Source organism: Pogona vitticeps, chromosome 4 (assembly GCF_051106095.1).
Source record: "Pogona vitticeps strain Pit_001003342236 chromosome 4, PviZW2.1, whole genome shotgun sequence".
Taxonomy (NCBI): Eukaryota; Metazoa; Chordata; class Lepidosauria; order Squamata; family Agamidae; genus Pogona; species Pogona vitticeps.
In genome coordinates, this window is record NC_135786.1 from 220097343 (window position 1) to 220119817 (window position 22475).

Below are 22475 nucleotides of genomic sequence, written 5' to 3' on the forward strand. Positions count from 1 at the left end.
CAAGGCCACCTTGGAAACCTGTTTCTTCATATGGATGTTAAAGTCCACTAGAAGCAAAACTCTAGGAGACTTCAACAATGCACTGGAAACATAGTTTTTACAGCACCGGTACAAAGATCATTGAGTTGCGAGTTGACAAGGACACCTAAACAATACCCATTCCCTCCCACTAGTCAAACAGGAGATGAAGATATTCCATCCCTGGATACGAATGAACACAGATCCTGCTGATACGAAGAATTTCTATTGACTATGGCAACACCTTCTCTCTGCACCTCTGATTTTTCATGATGCTGGAACAAATATTCTGGAGGCATAAATGGGAATGTGAAACACCATCTTCCTTGCTCAACCAAGTTTCAGTTATACAAACCAGGTCAGTCTTTTCATTTAATGGTGTATAATAGCACAGTTTCCAATTTTGTCTGTTATTTCCATTGCTTCTCTTTTTATTCTTTTTTCTTTAGAAGATCATCATCTGAGACCTAGAAGGGACCCTATAGATCATGAAGTCCGGCCCCTGTCAAGGAGGCCCAGTGGGGAATCAAACTCCCAACCTCTAGCTCCACAGATGAATACTTAAACCACTGAGCTCTCCAGCAGTTTCTGTTTAAATTGTTTTTGGAGAGGTAGCCATACTAGTCTGTTCATGCAACAACAGCAAACAACAACAATCCCCCTGTAAGACTAGCACATTCATTTCACAATGTAAAATAGAAGTTGTGTCTAAAGAAATGGGTTGTAATCCGTGAAAGGTTCATCCAGGTCTGAATATAGAGCTAGAAGAATCTCCCTTTTGTTTTGTCCTGATGCATTATATTTCAATTACTTTTGTTGCTTTATTCTGATAAGAGAATGACTTAGGACTGAAACATTCCTACCTAAAAGTGACTTTACAAGGAGCTGGATGTTATTTGTGGCACCAGTAAAGTAACTTAATCCTCCTAACTTTTCTATAAAGTTGCATTGTTATACCTTTGGAATAGGAAAGAAAACTAGGAATTCTACTCCATGCTTAAATATCTTCTCATTCAATCACAAAATCATTGTTGTCGCCTTTTTAGAGGTATTTTGTGGAGATCAGAACAACGTAAGGAAACAAGAAGACTATGCTTGTGGAAATTAAAACTGAATAAACAAAACTTGACTGAAAATAATGCTTCAATATCAAAAGCAAAGCAAAGTGTGCTGCTCCTATATACCACCCCATAGTACTTAAAGCACCGTCTGGGTAGTTTACAATTTAATTATGTAGGCGACACATTGCCCCTGCCCCCATGCAAGCTGGGCATTTAATTTACTGACCTCAGAAAGATGTAAGGCTAAGTGAACCTTAAGCTGGCTACTTGGGATTGAACTCAGGTGATGAGCAGAGTTTGGGCTGCAGTGGAGTAGTTTAACCTCTGCACCGAAAGATTCCTCAATAATGTAAATGAAAAAAAGTTTATGCTTATGGTGTCATTCTTGTGGAGCTTGGAAAATTATTGTCCACCAAGTCAAGAGTCTAAGTTGACAAGAACAAAGAATTTAATGAGCATTCTTTACATTGTGAAGACAGAGTAAATAAATACAGGAAATAATATTACTTATAGCATCCCATTGCCAAGGTCTGAGTGCTGGAACTTGGATTTCCTTTCATTAGCACAGTGGCAACTTCCATAGGGAACTTGATATATTGTGCTAATGAAAGTCGATTGGTTAAGCTACTCTAATGGAAGCTCTGCTAGAGCTACAGCCTATGGAAGGCTTAAAGAAACATTCTGAAAGTAGCCTTAGCAACTTTGATGAAAGAAATCTTCCAATCTGAATAACGTTGCATATTTTATATCCATGGGACTGCAAAAAATATTGTCAGAAGAATATAGTACCACAGAGCTTCTTATGTTCATTGCCTGCTATAAAGTAAATCCTTCCAGCGGTTCCAAGCTAGTGTTTTCAAATTTAGCTGCTTTTTTTGTGTGCTTTATATGAAGCTTCAGACCATTTCATTACTCCTTCTCCTGAAATGTTCTTGCCATAGAGTTTATGTCTGCAAGAATAATGTACCTGCATTTTTTAATCTACTCCACTCTTCTCCATTTCCTAATAAAGGAGAATATGCTAGCACTCCAGAAAGACTGTTCTGTATCCACCCTCCAGTTAATAACGCTTATTCAATTTATTTTCGTAATATCCTTTGTACCTCTCCTCCTTAGATTAATATTGCTGAACTTTTTTCCCCCCAAAAGTAACATTTCACATGACATTTTCACAGAGTGGCAATAATCCATGACCAAATAACCTTAAAAAATGAATGCATAGGCATGATGATAGAAAGGTAATTATTCTCCGCAATCACAACCTTTGCTTGCAATTCTGTTTTACCATTAATCTGCAGTGTTGAGATGTTCCTAGCTACAAAGTGGAATAAGAGCCCCCCTTTCATTTACTCATGTGCAATGGACGTGCATAAATTCTACTCTGTGAAGACAGGAGGGAATTCCGAATTTCACACACAGTAAACAGAAAACCAGAATGTACCTCTTTCAACTGCAAGTGGTATGTAGGCTGTGTGGGAAATAAACATATTTTTTGTTGCTCTCACCATGCTGTGTGGTTTCTCATGTTTTCCAGTGTGGTTATGTTTGGAGAAACATGTGCTGTGGTTGCTCTAGTGGATTTGTTGTTGTTGTTTAGTCGTTTAGTCGTGTCCGACTCTTCGTGATCCCATGGATCAGAGCACGCTAGGCCCTCCTGTCTTTCACTGCCTTCCAGAGTTTGGTCAAATTCATGTCCGTAGCTTCGATGGCACTGTCCAACCATCTCATCCTCTGTCATCCTCTTCTCCTCTTGCCTTTACACTTTCCCAACATCAGGGGCCTTTCCAGGGAGTCCTCTCTTCTTGTGAGATGGCCAAACTATTGGAGCCTCAGCTTCAGGATCTGTCCTTCCAGTGAGTCTAGTGGATAACTTACTCCAGTGAACAGATGGGTGGGGGAGCCACTGGATTCTCTTGAACCTTTCAACTCTTGGCAGAATGTGAATTTTGGATAAAATGCACCCCTCTTGCTACACAGCAGATAGTCACCTACAGAGCGGAATTAACCCTCCATAGTAGACCACTCCTTTTGGTTCTCATCAATTGGCATTTACAGTCTCAATAACGTATTCTGAGACATGGGTAAGAGACAGAATAAAAGTTTCTATTTGCTCACAGTTCTGAAAAGATCAAAAACAGGATATTGTAGAAAAGGGACTGGTTGCACAAACAGGCCTTAACTGATTCCTTCTAACTGCATACTGCATAACATAACTACACTACATGACTGCATTAAAACTCAAACTCAGCACTGACTGTAAAAAAATGTGAGAAAAGGGCTCTTAAGCAGAGAAGCATGGCTCTCTTCAAAATCAAAGGTTGAGGGGGAACAACTGATTATTACTGGATTGATTGATTGTCACCCTAACCCAGATAGATCTCTCTCAGCCAAATCTCTTAAAGACAACATATGAAGGTTTCTAGAACTTCAACATCTATAACATTCAGTATCATTGGCCATACATCCTTCTGAGCTGCCTAGCCACAGAGGAACAAGGGATGCATTGTTATGGTGGTGCCAGTTCTTTTAGAGAGAAAAACGTATAGACCAGTGTGGGGGTCCTGTGGGATTTTCTTAGGCTGTGTGATGCATCAGGGCTTTTTTAGCCACCATGCTTTTAAGCAGCCACATGAAATGGCTAGGTGGATTGTTTTGAAGGTCTGGACTCAACTGTACAGCTCTGTCTCTTTTTACTATGGGGTCCCACTCCATAGTCATAAGTTTATTTCTACATATTGATGGAAACAGTCTAAGGGGAATTCTGAGCCCAGAGAAGAATTGAGAAGAACCCTTGGCCCTCTAGGTATTGTAGACTGCAACAATACTGCTAGGCCAACATGCACAGGCAATGAATAGAGATGGTGGGAATTTCAGCCCAATGGCCGTAGAACATTTTTCAAACCATCGTTAAAAACATGTGTTTTTTCCCAACAGGCCTTCCCCAGACCTTATAACACTTTAATACAATGATTGGTCTTAACATTGATATTATTAGTCTCACTGTCTTGTGTCTTTCTTTTATATTCTTTTATATTATATTAATTATTATTATTCAAATTTGTTGTACATATTTTGATTTTATAACTATTATGTTTATTGCTTTAACATGTAAACTGCCCAGAGTGGCCTTGGCAGCCAGATGAGTGATATAGAAGTCAAACAAACAAACAAACAAACAAACGAACGAAGGAAGGAAGGAAGGAAGGAAGGAAGGAAGGAAGGAAGGAAGGAAGGAAGGAAGGAAGGAAGGAAGGAAGGAAGGAAGGAAGGAAGGAAGGAAGGAAGGAAGGAAGGAAGCCACACATACCCCACCTCTGGTCTAGAGCAGAGGCTCCCAAACCTGAGTCTTCAGATGTAATTAAGCCACAACTTCCATACTCTCTAGGTACCATGGCCAGTGTTCAGTGCTGATGGGAGGAGCAATTCTGGAGATACATCGCTGAGAACCAGTAGTCTACAGGATGGAACTTTGGCATAACAAATGTTCTACCCATTGTAGAAGACTAACTTTGAATTCATAAAAAGTACCAGAGCTATTAGAGTTTGTTAGCCATATACTTTGCTGTGACTTCCGTTTGTCCAATGTACTCTGGAAAAGCTGTCTTCCACTCAGGCAGATCCTAACATGTGCTTCCTTTCCCTAATATAATACTAGTTTCTCTGTGCTAAGGATCATCACACCATTTTGAGCAGGGGAAAGAATGCGGTGCCAGCAGTGTGACTCATGAGACTTCTTAATGTACAATGCCCTGCTAATGGTAACTTCCAACAACTTTGCTTCCATGGTGATAAACAATTTTTAAAAGAACATCAACAAAGGAGAAGGGCAGCAGTCAGTTTCGGGTGGTGGTGGTGAGGACATCAACAATAGATGTTGAACAGACAGATATTGATGTTTGATCCTTCTTTCATCTGAAAGGAGTATCAAAGCGAAGTGAAACCCAAGAGAACAGTTGCAAACAAATTCCAGTTTATATTAAAGAAATAAAGACATCAAAACTTTCCAAGAAACTAAATAATGCATTCCAAAATTCTGATATGTGTTCCAAAGGAAAAATAAAAATGGGAAATTGTCAACAGCTATTCACTCAATTTTCTGAATTGTTTCCTCTGAAACTGACCATCCTAAGAGATACTGTAATTGTTGTTGTTGTTGTTTAGTCATTTAGTCATGTCTGACTCTTCGTGACCCCATGGGCCAGAGCACACCAGGCCCTCATGTCATCCACTGCCTCCCGGAGTTGGGTCAAATTCATGTTGGTTGCTTCAATGACACTGTCCAACCATCTCATCCTCTGTCGTCCCCTTCTCCTCTTGCCTTCACATTTTCCCAACATCAGGGTGTTTTCTAAGGAGTCTTCTCATGAGATGGCCTGTAATAGGGTAAGCCGAACACTGTCTTCACAAGCTGCCCTTCCTCAGAAAAGCCATTCTATTTGCCCTTGGCAGTTTTCAGATATCTGCTCTCTTGAGTACAGTATTGGCTTTGGACCTATTGAGGTGAGATCCTGACTCACCATAAGAACATAAGAAAAGCCAAACTAGACAAGATTGAAAGCCTTTTCAGCCCAGCCTTCTGCTTCCACTGTGGCCAGCGTGGTGTCTACAGGAAGCCCACAACCATATGAGAGCAGCAGCACAATCCTGATTGATATATAGAACCAATTCCCATTCAGTGACTGAGGGCCAGCTGGGCTAACAATAGGTGAGCTAAAGCTTTGCTGAATCCAGTCCCAGATATCCTTACCTAGGAAAGCTAGAAATTTCTTAGACTATCTTGGACCTGACCTAACTTTCTGCCTGCATAGTGGCTATGTCCCTGAGCTACAGAGGCCGTGGAACTACCAGGGTTGCAGTGCAGGCACATGCAACACGCTCCTGCCCATCCCCCATTCGCAACAGTCAGCATATCTTTTAGTTAGACTTCCCCTATTAATAAACAGTGTTTATTAACAGAGGGACTAGAGTTCCCAGGCTCAAAACCGGAAGATTTTTAAAAAAATTGATTGGGATGAGTCATCTGGTATCCCTTTCCATTTTCCAACTGTGGTCCTCATATGAATGAGGTAGGAGGGGAAGGGGATTTTTCCAGTCGGAATATATCATTGTCAACTCTCTGTATATGCTTGAGTATGAATTTGACACACTTAGATATTGGATCAAAAACTTGGGCACTGGCCAGAATCTTAAGAAAATGTTGTGCTTTCCCAGATCAAAACAGAGGGAGATGAATCTCAAAGCTAGTGATGGTGGAGGAGGAAAAAGATTTTAATTCATTGGTGTCAGGTGGCATTTATTCTCAGGCGTCCATCTCCACCCATTCACAGCTCACACAATGGCTCACTTGTACGCATTTAAGCCATTTTGAGCAGGGGAAGAAGTGCAAAATATCATTGTTTATCAATGTATATCAGCAAAGTACACGCCAATTTTACATGGTTTCCCTCTCTGCAAATTTATTCTGGAAACAATCCTGTGAGGTAGGTTTGACTCAGAAGTACTCATTGGCCCAAAGATACCACATAAGCATTGTGACTGAGCAGGGATTTGAACTTCCATCTCCCTGTTCCAAATCTGACACTCAAACTATTGTTTTGTATAATATCTTCCTCAGATCAGTGGTTGCTGTATTAATGACTAGAATATGTTGGCCAGTATCCTGTTGCAATGTCAGTGTAGTGGAAAGTGATGTCACCAGTGGTGCTGCTCATTGAAGAGTCCCTGCTTTGATTTTAGTGTGAATACAGCCTCATCTCATTGGATGCACTCTGTACACTCCCCAGCATTGAGTTAAGGGCATCTTTAATCAGCAGGTATCTGTTGCTGCCATTGGCATAGTTCTCTCTATACCGGTGTAGCTGTGCAATAGGATACTGCAACTATGAATGTTAGTTTGTAAAATATGAAACATCTACATGAATTAGCACTTAATATGAATGTCTACACATTGAAATTGCACTGTCCAATATGCACAATACACAAAATAGGTTTTCCAGGTTTGAAGAACTGAAATATGGTGACCATAACTACGTCCCACTACCTGACGTTAGATTGTGGTCTGGAAATCTCATGGAATGGAATGCCACTGATTTCAGAACATAAGCTTTCATTTTTGGACCCTCTTTGGTGATGTTCTTATCAGTGGTTTGGTTGTGATGAACATTTATACTTAAAATTTAACACTACATTTCTAGGAGTCGGCACCCAGAGAACTGGGTTCTGATTATTAAGGGTTTTGTCTACCTCACAAAACTGTTTTGCAGATAACAAAATTTATTTCCACATAAGGTAAAGGTAAAGGTTCCCCTTGACAATTTTTGTCCAGTCGTGTTCGACTCTAGGGGCGGTGCTCATCCCCGTTTCCAAGCCACAGAGCCAGCGTTTTGTCCGAAGACAATCTTCCATGGTCACATGGCCAGTGCAACTTAGACACAGAACGCTGTTACCTTCCCACCGAGATGGTCCCTATTTATCTACTTGCATTTGCATGCTTTCGTACCGCTAGGTTGGCGAGAGTTGGGACAAGCGACGGGCACTCCCTCCATCATGTGGATTCAATCTTATGACTGCTTGGTCTTCTGACCCTGCAGCACAGGCTTCTGCGGTTTAGCCTGCAGTGCCACCACGTCCCTATTTCCACATATCTTAGCCCAAATTCCTTAGAGGAAGAGCAGAATGAACCTGTGCTAAGTCATGCCTGAAAGTTAAAATGCAACTTTTTTGCTTTCCTAATATTCAACAACTTGTTTATAATACAGATCCAGAAATGATCAAGGAAGTGGGAGTATAAGCTTTCATTTATAAATACTGGTAGTTTGGGGTCGGTTCCTAGTGAGAGTCTAGCTGTAGATAGACTATAGAGTTGTAAAATGTACTAATACAATTTTGAATTGCAATGAACCTTGCTGTGCAAACAATCTTCTTATATGTAAGTTTCATGCTTCACAGCTGTAAAATCTTGTGGGAGTGCTAATCTTTCCCCCCTTAATTTAGTTTTTTTTTCCTTGGTAAATGGATAGACTGACATTTTTCATAGGCAGAAAAGAAGCCTCTTTACAAAGATTTCTGCCCAGATGACAGGATGTTTCCTAATATATCTACAAAGTGAAATAACAAAACACCTACACTTTCCATTTCGAAGGAACCACTTGGTTTTTCTGAAAATATGTCTTCTCATTCTCTTCTGTTCTGTCTGCAAAGCCAATTATCTCTAAAATTATTTCATGGTAATAGACAAAGTTATCTCTGCCAAGTTACTTCTTTAAGATAATAATTAAAAAATACAGCTTTTAAGTCTGACTCTTGAATCTTTATTCTCCTTCCCCCATGCCATATCATGTGCTATATGATGTTTATTGGGGAGAATATGGAGCTGCAACAGTTGACAGAAGCCAAATATAATATTTAATTCCACACCATACTATTTCCTATATTCTGCCATTGGCCTCTTTGCTTTTGGGCTATTCTAAACCAGTTTTCTTTGTAACATCATTTATTGAATAATTTGAAAAATTTCTGTTTCCTTAATGATAGACTGAAAATATAAAATGTGTTTGTATCTATGACATACTGATTTGAACAGTATGTTCCGTATGGTAAAACTGTAGGAATTCATGGGTGCAATAAACTCCTTTGCTCAGAAGTCATCTAGTAGGTGATGCTGAAGATGAGCCAGCATCTGTTCTTCAGTCTGGTTCATACACACCAAACTGTATGTACTGAATAGGCAAACAACCAGGGCAGCTTTTGGATGGGGGGGGCAGGCGGGGACACCTCACAACCAAACAATATGTCTTTTATTTTTAAAGGAACAGGGCATCACAATATCCTTCCTCAATGCATATTTATTCATCAACATTTCTAATTGCACCAATAATCAAGTTCAGAACACTTCAAAATATGATTAAACCAGCATATGGATATACATTATAAGACAAATATGCTATTATAACATAAAATATTTTTGGAAAATTTGGTTAATTCCTTTTAAAGTTAGCAGAGTAAGAAAAGTGGAGAGATCAGCCGAGTTCCACCACCACCACCTCTCGCACAGTGGCTAACACTTTATTGGCATAATCCACTTTATTGGTACAAAAGAAGGAATCTTTACTTACAGCTGCTGTTTATAGTTACAGTCAGAAGGATAAAAAGAAAAAAATGAGGAGAGGTGAGTCTCAACCATATGGGAGACAAACCCTCCATGATGGTCACATTGTTGGAGATTAGCAGTGGTTGAGAGATACAGTAGATGGAGACTAATAAAAAAAGGAAGCAAAGCAAACAAAACAGGAAGAGAAGAGGTACAAGCCAGATGTGGAAAAAGAACTTTAAAAATAGGCTAGTGCAAAAGGAGATACTCCCTTTAGGTCCTAAAAGCTTCCCTCCCTCTGATACCCAGTGTTACAAAACATGGAAGATTGTTATTATATCAACAAATATAACATTAGCCCAGCATAACTTTATATACACCATAGGGGAAATACTGGTTGAAATTCAGTCATAAGTTGCAACTAGAGTGGGCCCTCTGAATCATGGAAATTTGGTGAGTCAACTCTTCCACAACTGATTCAATGGGCCTAATCTAATTGCAGCTGACTATAGGATTTCAGCCACTATATTATGTTTATTGGCCAGGCTGCATATCATATAGTAAGAATTTTTTTTCAATTAACCTAAAAGTAAATCTATAAATTAAAAGCAATTTGTACCACAAAACTTGAAATTCCAATATTCCCATCATGGACATAAATCTTTTGGATGTTCCTGTTGTGTAATAGTTAGAATTCCCAGTTTGTTCAGAACCTCATTTTAATAGATCACCCTGCTAGCTGTTGCCGAGCACATACTGCCTCTAAACATGGAATTTTTAAATTACGATATCATGGCTGCTATCTACCTGATAGACATAGCTTCCATAAATTCAACAATTTTCTGATCATCTTCAAAAGACCATTAAACTGGTTTCCATCACCACATTCTAATGCGGTAAAATCCATCAATTAATAATTTTTGTGTGACTAATGCCATTTTTTTTATATTTTCCTACAAAAGTAAGCCCTTTCTGAGAGGGTCTGTTCTATGGAAAAGAGGTACACAATCAGCTCCATAGCAATGGTGGTAAGTCCATCTGGTTGTTCACAAAGCATGTTTACTCAATACATCAGTAGTAGAAGCATGGTAGCTCTACTTCCTCAACCACCAGGTAACATGGATCGTGATTAGACATGGGGACGAATATAAAAATGAATCAGGATATTCATGAAATATCTCTGATTCATCACATATTCATTGTTTCACATTCTTGTGGTCCAGAGACCCCAATGAATACGAAGCAACAAATATAAGCCTTTTATATTTGTCCCTTCATTTCCTATCTGCTTATACCCCGGCGGGTCAGCTGTTTCTCAGGGCATAAGCAGAGAGGGGTTTTCCCTTGCGGCAACTTGCTAAAGCCTGCCTGAAGGGAATCCCACCTCCAGGGCTGGGGGATGGCTTGGTTCCCCATTTCCTCCTCTTTCTATGCCTGCACGGCATAAAAAGAGGAGGGAAGGGATCAAAGTGGGATCAAAGGGATCCCCCAGCCACTGCAGGATCACTTTGATCCCTGCTTTCCCCTTTCTTGCTAAACCCTGTGGGGTTTAGAAAAAGGAGGGGGAAAGGGATCAAAGTGCTGTAGGATTGCTTTGTTCCCTGCTTCCCCCCTTCTTGCTAAGCCCCATGGGGTTTAGCAAAAGGACAAATTGATCAGTCATTTCTTGGGTCACCTGGGGGGCAATTCGTGGTTAATGGGTCATCAAGTTTAGTGCTTCGTTCCATCTCTAAAGGTGATTGGTCTGAAATAGAGAGCCTCGATTACGCAGGGATCCACATGACATGCAAAGATTCAGTACATAGCAAAGGCTGTAAAGTTCATAATATCACCCTCAATGAATCAGATGGGGCACAAATAACACTGAACCAAATCTGGATCCATTCCAAATCTTCCATTTGGCCTCCATATGTGTCTGGTCTCTGGGTGCCTGTGAATTTCGTTGTATGTGTATATACTTACAATGACAATAAATTATTATTATTATTATTATTATTATTATTATTATTATTATTATTATTATTATTATTATTATTATTATTATTATTATTATTATTATTATTATAATATTGGATTAGAGGACCTATGCTCTGCCTTCATGAGTGGGAAATTTAGACAGTGAAGCATTGCAACTTATCCTTGACTATGTCAGTCACAAACCAGTAGCAAATTAATACTAGAGAGAGAACATGGAAGAGAGACAAGATCTTGATTTTTAGCAGCTTTGTTGTTGGGGATAGATTAAAATGTCATTTTGTTCCCAAATGTCTTTGTAAATTCCTCAATTATTCTTAAATTCCTAATTTATGAAAAACTTTGAAAATGACTTCAGAAAGTTGATGAAAAGCCATGATCAAATCTCTCTCTCTCTCTCTCTCTCTCTCTTTCTCTCTCTCTCTCTCTCTCTCTCTGTGTGTGTGTGTGTGTGTGTGTGTGTGTGTGTGTGTGTGTGTGTGTGTGTGTGTGTGTGTGTGTGTGTGTGTGTGTGTGTGTGTGTGTGTGTGTGTGTGTGTGTGAGAGAGAGAGAGAGAGAGATCATGAACCGTAGGAAGCAAAACTGAGTGATTTACCTAATCTAAGCCTGGAGTGCTGAATGCTTAGCTTTCTGAAGATGTTTCCAGAATATGCAATTTCAAAGCAATAATCATGAAACACAACTTAGAGTTAATCAGAAACAGCATTTTGTCACTCACCTAAGAAATTTTGTCCTGTAGTAATAATGTCCAACTAATAATGACACCTGTAATGAGCAGTTATTCAATTCTCCACTCTAATCAAATCAAGTGGACAAGGTATAGATTAAAGTGACAATTCTGCAATCACCTGTTGCTAAAAGTAGGCATGTGAATAAGCCCATTGAATTTGTTCCTTCACTTCTCAAGGCCTTTTCCCAGTAACATCTGTCTTTGAAATCAACATTTTAATTAAAAAAGAGAAGGAATGTGCAAGAGAGAAGTTTAAGCCCATTATAAGAAAGTTCAGCTCAAACTTCCCTCTTCTGTGAGGTCAAGAACAAGCACTGGAGAACATAGGCTTCAAGGTTCTGGATCTGTTTGCCAAGAGAGGCTAGGTTTGGCTCCTGCCCTGCTGCTGTCCTTCGAGTGGCAGTCAAAGCCCTTTTTATTTAGGCCAGCCTTCATCAATTAATAAGTCTCTGATCACTGGATTTTAGCTGATGCCTTGGTTTTGTTTCTTTTTTTAACATAATTTTGAATAAGCATTTTAATTAGACAGGGTCAACCTGTTAACAATACACCATGCAACCCCCCCAGGTTAGACTACTGTAAAACACTTTACTTAGGACTGCCCTTGAAGACATGAATGCTGCAGCAAGTGCAATAAGGGGCAGCTAGGCTGCTAGAAGGAACACCTTTAAGAGCCCACACGATATTGATTTTGAAAGAACTCCACTGGCTGACAATATATTTCTGGCCTGAAATCAATGATGATAATCCATAGAGCACTAAATAGCTCAGCCTATACACATCTGTTTGGTCACTAAGATCTGCTGGGGTGGGAGGAATCTCCCCTATGTCCCACTGTGGAAAGCAATTCACTATGCTGAGACATGAGAGAGGGCTTTTTTGGCGTAACATCCTAGCGCTCTCCCATTTGAGACTTGACTAGTGTCAGCACTGACTTCATTTTGGCCATTGATAACCATTGATGGTTATCAATGGTTACCCACTAAAGCCTTTGGGAATATTGTTAGTAGATCGTGGAGGCTTCCTTGTTGTTATTAATTCTAATGCATATATTTAGTTTTTAATGTTTCAAAGGCTTTAAATGTTTTTAAATATTGAATTGTTTTATATTGTTTTTCATTGCTGTACTCTGTCCTGAGATCATGAGATATAGGGCAGAATATAAAATGTTCTAAATAATAACATTCATTCCAATTGTAATTGTAATTGAAGAATATAGTGGTTTTGTTGGACACGCAGAAGGCAAACAGTGCATACAGCTGGCAATTAATGAGTCCCTGCTAGGATTCTTGTGCACACACTCAACCAGCAGACATGTATGGTTCCAGGAATCCTAGAGACTCATTAACTGCTAGCTAGAAGCAACTGAGCATTAATTACATCATTTGCATTCTGCTTGTGTAACAGAACAATAGGATTTCAACCAATGAGTTTATTTATGTTTTAATATTTGCAATGTTCTGATATTTTAATTTCTTTGTTCTTAATTATAAGACATCTTGGGTCCCAATTCTGGGACAAATATGGCATATTAAATGAATAAATAATGATGTTGCTCCACCATAAATAGGTCTTTATATCTTATCAATATTATGATAGAATCATAGAACTGCCATGTTGAAATGGGCATTAAAATCATCTTTACCAACAGCCTGATCAAAACAGGTTCCACAATGGATCCACAATTGTATCACATTTTTAATATATTTATGTAATTTAAAAAATCGGTACAAAAAAAGAGAGGAAATAACAGAAGAAGAAGCAACAGAGAATTGTTACTGCAGAATGTGGCTTCCGTGTTGTGAATGGGGGGGATTACTTGAGAAATTGTAGCAGGGATACTAATTAGCAGTGTTCTGCTAGTGCCGTGACAACATATCCCCTATATTGGTATAAGTTACACAGGATGATTTTGGCCAATGTGTTTGATCTATCTATTAAATCTTGCCCAACACCTACTGAGAAAAGATTTAGTTCTTGCTTTTGCTGAAAAATAAGAGATTGTCCATTCTTCTTTCAGATCAAAGGTGAGCAACCTGTGCTCTGTGGACCGCATGCGGTCCTCCTGGATATTTTTGCTATCATCTTCTTGTCTGCCTTGACCAGTAGATGCACATTTTGGTGACTGTGTGGTCACTGGTATGTTGAGAAAGCTCCAATATAGAGTCTCTGATGGGTTGTGAGAAATACATGTCCCCTTCCTGTGATTTAAAATATCCCCTCCCTGTTCTAATTGTGTAAATTGTCCTCAAGGCTGGAGAGCAATTATTCACTAACTTACTGAAGCGTTACCCTGTTGAATTTCACAGTCAGTAAGACAAATTTGTACCTTTCTTATAGTGGAAATGTTCCTTAGCATGGTAGCAGAAGCAGAAGCAACAAGAACAATGGTTGTTATAAATAGAAAATGCAAAAATAACAGGTTTTACCTACAATTTTCGCTAGAATGCTACTTTCCGATAGGGCTTTAAAAAGGAGAGAGAAGTAGTTGTCTACATGCTACCTATAGTCTAGGACCATTAAGAATGTTATAATCTCATTTAATAGTTATTAGAACAAAGTCTAAAGTGGGAGATATTCTTTGGAGTCTAAGCAGTCATATTTTTAGTGAACAGCCCCTACTGTAATATAGTTGGTTGCACTTACACATTGCATAGGCTCGAATCTACTAAATTAGTGTCACAAATAATTGATTAAGAATTCAAATAACATATAAAAATACTACACTTATCATTTCTGGATGAGAAGCATAGAAATCCAGCTAAATGAATAAAAAAAACCTCTTTGCCCATTTCTAATTTTAATATCCTTGGCAGAATTTATATCTGAAAGCGAACAGCAGTTTTAACATCACACAACCTCTGATTAAGGAGTTAAAAGAGCCTTAGGAACTTTGTTCAAGGAATGATAATCAGGAAGAAGCAAACAAAGATAATGATCTGATTTAAAGTTTCTAACAGGCTGGAAGAAATTAAACTGAAAAGTAACTCCAAGTGTTCAATAATTAGATTATTAGTTTTTGAGCAAAGAATGTTTAAAGATGACCAGTGGAAACTTTTAGATTGCAGGTATTTGCTACCAAGGGGAAACACAATATATTTTTCTAACTGTGTTGAATTTGTACAGAGTCACTATGAAAAGTATCAAGGATTATATATATATATATATATATATATATATATATATATATATATATATATATATATATATATATATATATATATATTATCCTTGATACTTTTCATAGTGACTCTGATCCATAGGGTCCCGACCAGCTCTGCAGTTCTACAGCTGCAGCCAGAATTATTTATTTATTTATTTATTGGATTTATACCCCTCACCATGTGGCAACCAGGCCACTCTGGGCGGCTAAGAACAAGATAAACAGTACAATATCAAAACAGGATAAAATAATAAAATAATACATACAGTCAACAAATACAATAGCCAGCAGGATAAGTTAAAACAGATGGCAATGAAGGTGTTAAAAAACGATGATGAAAAGGATGGCAAAAAGGATAGTAAAAGGGAGGCAGAGATCTCAAAAACCTAATGCTGAGGGAAAGTCTGACAGAAGAGCGAAGGGTGCCAGGTGGATCTCATCCAGGAGGGTGCCAGGTGGATCTCAATGGGCTTATGTTGAAATAGCCTCGCAAAATGATCTATCTTATTTGTGAGCAGACAAAAAGGAGATTATATAAGGAAAGTATGCAATTCTGTGGGGAAAATAATCCTCCAAGAGTTTTTAGGACATGGAGTGCACCTTTAGCAGTGGTAATAGCATGGTTTCTTGTGTATTTCATGGAAGATATAGTAGTAATTGCTGTCTTGTCAACCTGGCCATTTTACATCCTTTTTAATGGTCTCTGCTTAATGTCATTTTGTGTATGGAGGGTGATGATGATGATTTATTTATTTGGTTTGGATATTACAGTGGTACCTCGCTTAATGGCGTTAATCAGTTCCACAAAAATCGCCGTTAAGCGAAAACATTGTAAAGCGAAAATTGAAAGCCCATTGAAACACATTGAAAACCTTTCAATGCATTCCAGTGGGTTTAAATCTCACAGTCCAGTGAAGATCCTCCATATGGCTGCCATTTTCGCTGCCTGTATAGCGAGGAATCCGTCCAAAAACACAGCAGGGAGCCATTTTATTTACCCGGTGGCCATTTTGAAACCGCCGATCAGCTGTTTAAAAAACGTCATTTTGCGAAGAATCAGTTCTCGAAGCAGAAAACCGATCATCGCAAAGTGCAATTCCCCCATTTAGACCATCGTTTTGTGATTGCAATTGCGATCACAAAAAGATCATCGTAATGCGGATTCGTCGTAATGCAGGGCAATCGTAAAGCGAGGCACCACTGTACTCCATTATTGAATACCAACTACTCTGGGTGGTTTACAAATTAAGACACAAAACCCTGCAACACCCTAATCTCCACCACAATCAATATAGTGATACACAAACTTGAACACAGCAAAAAAAGAGGAAAAAAATTAAATTTAAGAAATTAATATTAACGACATCTGGGAATACATCCTTAAAAGTTGCTTTATAGAGTTCTGTTTTTACTTGTTTCCTAAATATCATGAGGGACGGGGCCTAGTGCACCTCAAAAGCTTATTCCAGAGAACAGGTGCCAACACGGAGAAGTTGTCACATGTTTAACCTCTCTTGGTGTGAGGATTTTAATGTTGATTGGAAAGAGTATGTGAAATCGGTAGTTGTTTCCTGATAGAGATGTTCCGACAAGTATTGAGGCACCAAACTGTTAAGGGCTTTATAGGTCATAACCAGCAACCTTGAATCAAGCACAGAAAATGGCAGGGAACCAATGTAGGTGGGCCAAGACTGGGGATATGTGATCAAATATACAGTACAAGTCCCAGAAATGAGTCTGGCTGCTGCATTTTTTGACCTGCTGAAGTTTCCGTACTGATTTTAAGGGCAGCCCTATGTAGAAAACATTGCAGTAGTCTATTTTTGAGATTATCAATGCATGAACCATTGCTATTAAGTATTTCTTATCCAGGTAGGGGTACAACTGGACAATCAACCAAAATTGATAAAAGTTAGTCCTGGCCATGGCCAATATCTGAGCATCCATAGAGAGTGTCGGATCTAGGAGTACCTGGAAGCTAATAGTATTAGTAATGGAAGAGGATGGGGAGGAGGAAGAATTTTGGACAACGCATAGAGAAAATTCTGCAAGGTAGTATTCTCTCTCTTTTATGGAACTAAATTCTCTCTAGATCGCAAAGTGTTCCGTGAACCCTGTCCTCATATTGTATTTTTCCCAGTACTAATGGAGAAGGAAGCTCTCCTGTCATCTCCAGTTAGTGATCAGTGATAACAGGGAAGGTTATTCTTTCTACTCTGCTCATTCTCTCAGAACTGGCAATGGGTCACCAGGCTACTGCAATGCCTGTCCATTTGTGTGGTGTTACCACCCACAGTAGGTTCATCAGTCCTATTCTATGGGACTTGTTTTAGAACAAATATACATAGCTTTGGATCGCACGTGAGATTGACCAGGACAGGTTATATGGCAGTTTATTGAAGGAATGCCAAAAAGTTCATTATATATAGCCACCTAGAGTGGTCCGGTGGTCCAGATAGGCGGGGTATAAATCAAATGAATGAATGAATGAATGAATGAATGAATGAATGAATAACAACAACAACAACAACAACAACAACAACAACAACAACAACAACAACAACAACAACAACAATAATAATAATAATAATAATAATAATAATAATAATAATAATAATAATAATAATAATAATAATAATAATAATAATAATAATAATAATAATAATAATAATAATAATAATAATAATAATAATAATAATAATAAATTCCATTATTCCTTTAAACACTCCTGAAATTAAGGTAAACAGACACTTGCTTATCTCAGCTTTCTAAAAGAGGGAGTAAAGATGAGAGAGAATGAGTTGATTCAAGGCTATCCAGGATACTTAAATTAAGTTTTATAGAGACTTGATCAAATTTCACAGTGAAATCCTACACTTGTCTATCCAAAATGAGTCCATAAAATTTATTACTGATTTTTTAAAAGCACTGGTTTATCGTATTTCACACCAGGCCTTACAAAGCAATTTGAAATAGATGAAAAATTTTAAACACAAACTCATTGTAGACGTTTAAAATTGATTTAAAACATTCATGAAAAGATACTCGATCATTTTCTAAAAGCAAATTAAAAAGGGGGCATGGTGGACCTCCTAGAGACCAACTACTTCTTGGAGTGCAATTTTAGCTGCCCAGAAGAAACTCAACAGAGATGGGGCCAGCCTAACTTCCCTTGGAAGAAAGTGACAAATGAGGAGCTGCTAGGAAGAACACTCTGTCTTGCCTGTTCACCACTGCAGTCACTTGAGGCTATGGATGATGCACAGGGCCTTTGTTCAACTCTGCACATGTAAATATTCATTAAACACAACTTATGCTCAGGTTAATGCAGAGAAATGGAGATTACATACCCGATTCCTTGTTCTCATTGCTTTAGAATATCTTAGTATATGGAGACACCTCAACAAGGAATGTTCAAGCCATCATGACCACCTCCAATCAACTTTGATTGATCTATTCTATCCCTTTAAGAGCTGTCCCTCTCATTTCTGGTGGGATAATGTTTTGTATGACTCAGCACACTCCTAAGTATCCCATTGTATCGCCCTTGCAGATTATTTATTTATTTATTTATTTATTTATTTATTTATTTATTTATTTATTTATTTATTTATTTATTTATTTATTTATTTATTTGATTGATTTCTGTCCCGCCTATCTAGACCAAAGGTCTACTCTGGGTGGTTAGTTTGCACCCAAATGAAGCAGTGGGTGGTGTTCACTGAGGAGACAACTTTGTGACAACTTTAGGTGGATTGTGGCATTAAAAGGGAGGATGAAGAAACCCCCTCCTCTATTTTCATCTTCTTCCTTTTTAATATTTCCCTAACTGATGCAGCAACATTGTAACACTATGCTAGGTTGATGCGTTGCCCTTTTGATGTGCCACTTCATTATTTAACAACAACAAAAAGGAAAGCCACCATTGCCTACTGAATTATGTCTGTTGGAAAAGGAGAGGAAGAAGGATAGTAGATTGCATGGCTTCTGCTCCCATAAGGCAGCTCAGCCCCAGCAGACCCCTGGCTAAGGAGAAAGGCAAGAAAAGGAGGGCATTCTGTCTCTCCATTCTTCACCCCAATATTTTCCACTCACACTGCTGCTGTTTCTCCTTACTCATGAGTAAACCAGGTAAACCTTGCTCATCAGCAGTCCTGTGTAGACTTCTCGTGGAAGAATAAACATCTCCAGTGAGAGAAAAGGATGACACAAGTGAGAAATAAAATAGAGCATAGAACCTTTTAAGCAGAAAGAAGATTGCATCAAAGCCTCCTGTCTGGACAGGCCCGAAGACAGTGGTTTCAAGCTCTTCAATACTCTACAAGCTATGCATTTGTCATGAACCTCCTGAAGAAGGGCTAACCCTACTACTAGATACAGGGAGATGCTGGAGGGAGGAAGTGGTGGGAACTGGAACTGGTTGTGTCAGGTGGCTCACTCTCTACCCCTAAACTAGCTTGCTTTCTTCAGATGTAGCGTAATATTCTCAGTCATCCCTGATATTGAAGTCAGGATGCAATTATGATGGCATCTTATCTGCCTCAGGCAGCTTAATGCCTAGAGGTGATCCCATTTTGTACCTTAACAGAGCACATATTTCGCATGCAGAAGGTCCCATGTTTAATCCCAAGCATTTCCACATGAGGGAAAAACTCAGCCTTATCAGGGGTAGACTCTGCTAGCCAATGTAAATGTCAGGATCGGGCCCGCACAGCCCTGGCAGCTGCAGGATCAGGGCCAGCCTGACCCAGGAATGCTGGGCCACTCAGGAGGCTCACCTAGAGACCTGGAGGGAAGGCCTATTTAAGGAGTGGTTCTCCCTCCCAGAACTTGCCTCAGCAACCAAAGTCTTTGGCTGTGCTGTTCCTGAGTGCCAGAGTCCCTGTGTTCCAGTGCGTCAACCTTGGCCCCTGCTCTTGCCTCCTGCATCTGGACTCCAGTGTTCCTGCCCCTGCCTTGGTGCCTGCTTGTGTGGTGGACTGGGTCCTGGTGCCCTGGTCCATGGTGAGAGGCTGCCTGTGATATCTTGAACAGTAAATAACATTGAATCAGATGAAGGAGGGGTTTAACTTGTAATAAACCACTTACTATATTTGCTAATAGGGACATGGTGGCGCTGTGGGTTAAACCGCAGAAGCCTCTGTGCTGCAAGGTCAGAAGACCTGCAGTTGTAAGATTGAATCCACGCAACGGACTGAGCCCCTGTCGCTTTTCCCAGCTCCCACCAACCTAGCAGTTCGATGTGAGTAGATAAATAGGTGCCACCACGGTGGGAAGGTAACGGCATTCCGTGTCTAGTCACACTGGCCACGTGACAACAGAAGATTGTCTTCGGACAAATGCTAGCTCTATGGGTTGGAAACGGAGATGAGCACCATCCCCTAGAGTCGGACACAACTAGACAAAAATTGTCAAGGAGAACCTTTACCTTTACCTATATTTGTTAATATCAAACTATCTGTGATGTATTGTGCATTGTCTATTTCTGATCTGCTAAACTTTAGACATAGTGGAAACAATTCTGTTGGTAGTCCCAACTACAGTATTCTTATTGTACTAGTGGGATTTGCATGAGTCAGTGTTCAACCATTCAATAAGATTAAAGATATAGTACTCTTCTAGGTGCAGTAACATCTGGATTCCAACCTCTGCATGTTGAGCAGAGAAGTCCATGTAGATGTCGGTATTTACCGAAAAAAAGTGGAAATCTCCATGAACTTTAAACAGTGTTCTTAATTGCTACACAGACAAGCCAATGTGGGTAAATATTATTTCCAGTTCTATCTAGTCAACATGGGATCTTAAAGGGTGAAGTTGGAACATGTAAAAATTGTGAGACAGGGGCAGTGCATATAATCTCATTCTTATTTTCTAAGTTTTTACACTCTCCTTCAGGCAAAATGCCTTTATAGGTCTTCTGAGATTCTGATATATTGAGAGAGGCTGCTGAAAACCAGGAGGAAGCATTAGGGACAGATTTATGGCACTATATTGAGCAGGAGTTTTCTCAACTAACTGTTGGCCAATAAAATCTGAGATTTGCCACTATTGTCAATGAACTTTAACATTAAACATGTGTACTGAATTTGGGTGTTTCTGCGTTTCCAGGGTGACCATAGGGAAGAACAAAAAACTGCTAGTCACTCACTGGGCAAATCAATATCCTCACATGTCTTTTCTGTTAAGCCAGCATTCAAATGTCATGATTAGAAGTGGATAAATGAAAATGAAAGGTAAAGAGATTGTGCTCTTTACCTTGGGAATATATCTTCCTTGTGCATACTGGTGTAAAATCATTGATTAAATCATGAAAGTATTATGGTTATGGCGCCACTAAATTCAGATCCAGGGAAAAGAGAAACAATGGAAGTCATAGAAGTACAAGATCTTTGCATTACCCTTTTAAAACAGAACCAAACGTTGTGTTCATTGTCTTTTTAAGTCCCTCACTCACTCTCTTCTCAGTGATTGCTTTATGGAGCTGATTGGGACCTTCTCCTGGCAGCTGAAAAATATATATAGATGAACAATTTAAAATAAAAGAAATTGCTAATTGCAGACAGCCCGTCTGTCCTGCCTGTTACATTCAATCTATGACCTGGCTTTGTCACATAATACTGTCAAAGATGGGGAGAACGGTCAAAATATCACAGAAGGGACATGGAGTGGATGGGCCCCAATGTATGCTACATTTATACGGGTACAGAGTGGTTTGTGGAGCGAGGGCTCTGTACCCATCTATGTTTATCACTTTTCAATTGTGTTCCTTCCTTCAGTCTGCTCAAGAAAAATACCAATTAATGTAGTAAATGAGGACTGGTTTTATTCAGAGCCAAAAGGGGGCATAAAGTCTCTTTCTGCGACTAACTGCTAATTGCTCCCAAAAATCTGCAGGCACACATTATTTTTATTTTTCCAAAATCTGCTTCCATCTCCATACAGGATAACAGGACACAATGGGAGCATCTGGTGAGTCCTGAATTATGCATCATAGTAGCCCTGCTTGTTGTTCAGACAGAGTCTACCTTTTCCAGAATGCAATTCATTAGCACAAAAGAACAGAAACATACCAAGACTCTTAACTTCTAGCCAAATTATTAAAAACTGCTCTTATTTTCCTGGCACTATACAGTTCCTCCAAAACAGGAACACAAGATTGCACCCAGCTTCCTGGATGTTTTCTCTCTAGATACCAAATGTAACCAGGCAGGTTTCATAGAACTACATCATTAGTTCCAGATTAAAATCTTTCCTTCTGGTTCTTAGCATTTGTACAGACATTTTTTCAAATGTCAAAAGATTTGTCTCAGATATCTGTTGGAAATTTTGGTAGAACAGGCTAGAGAGATGGGCATGAACCACCTGTTCAGTGGTTTGTGCTGGTTTGTTTATTGGTTAAACAGGTCTTAGCGCTTCAAAACTCCATCTCCTCCAGCGGG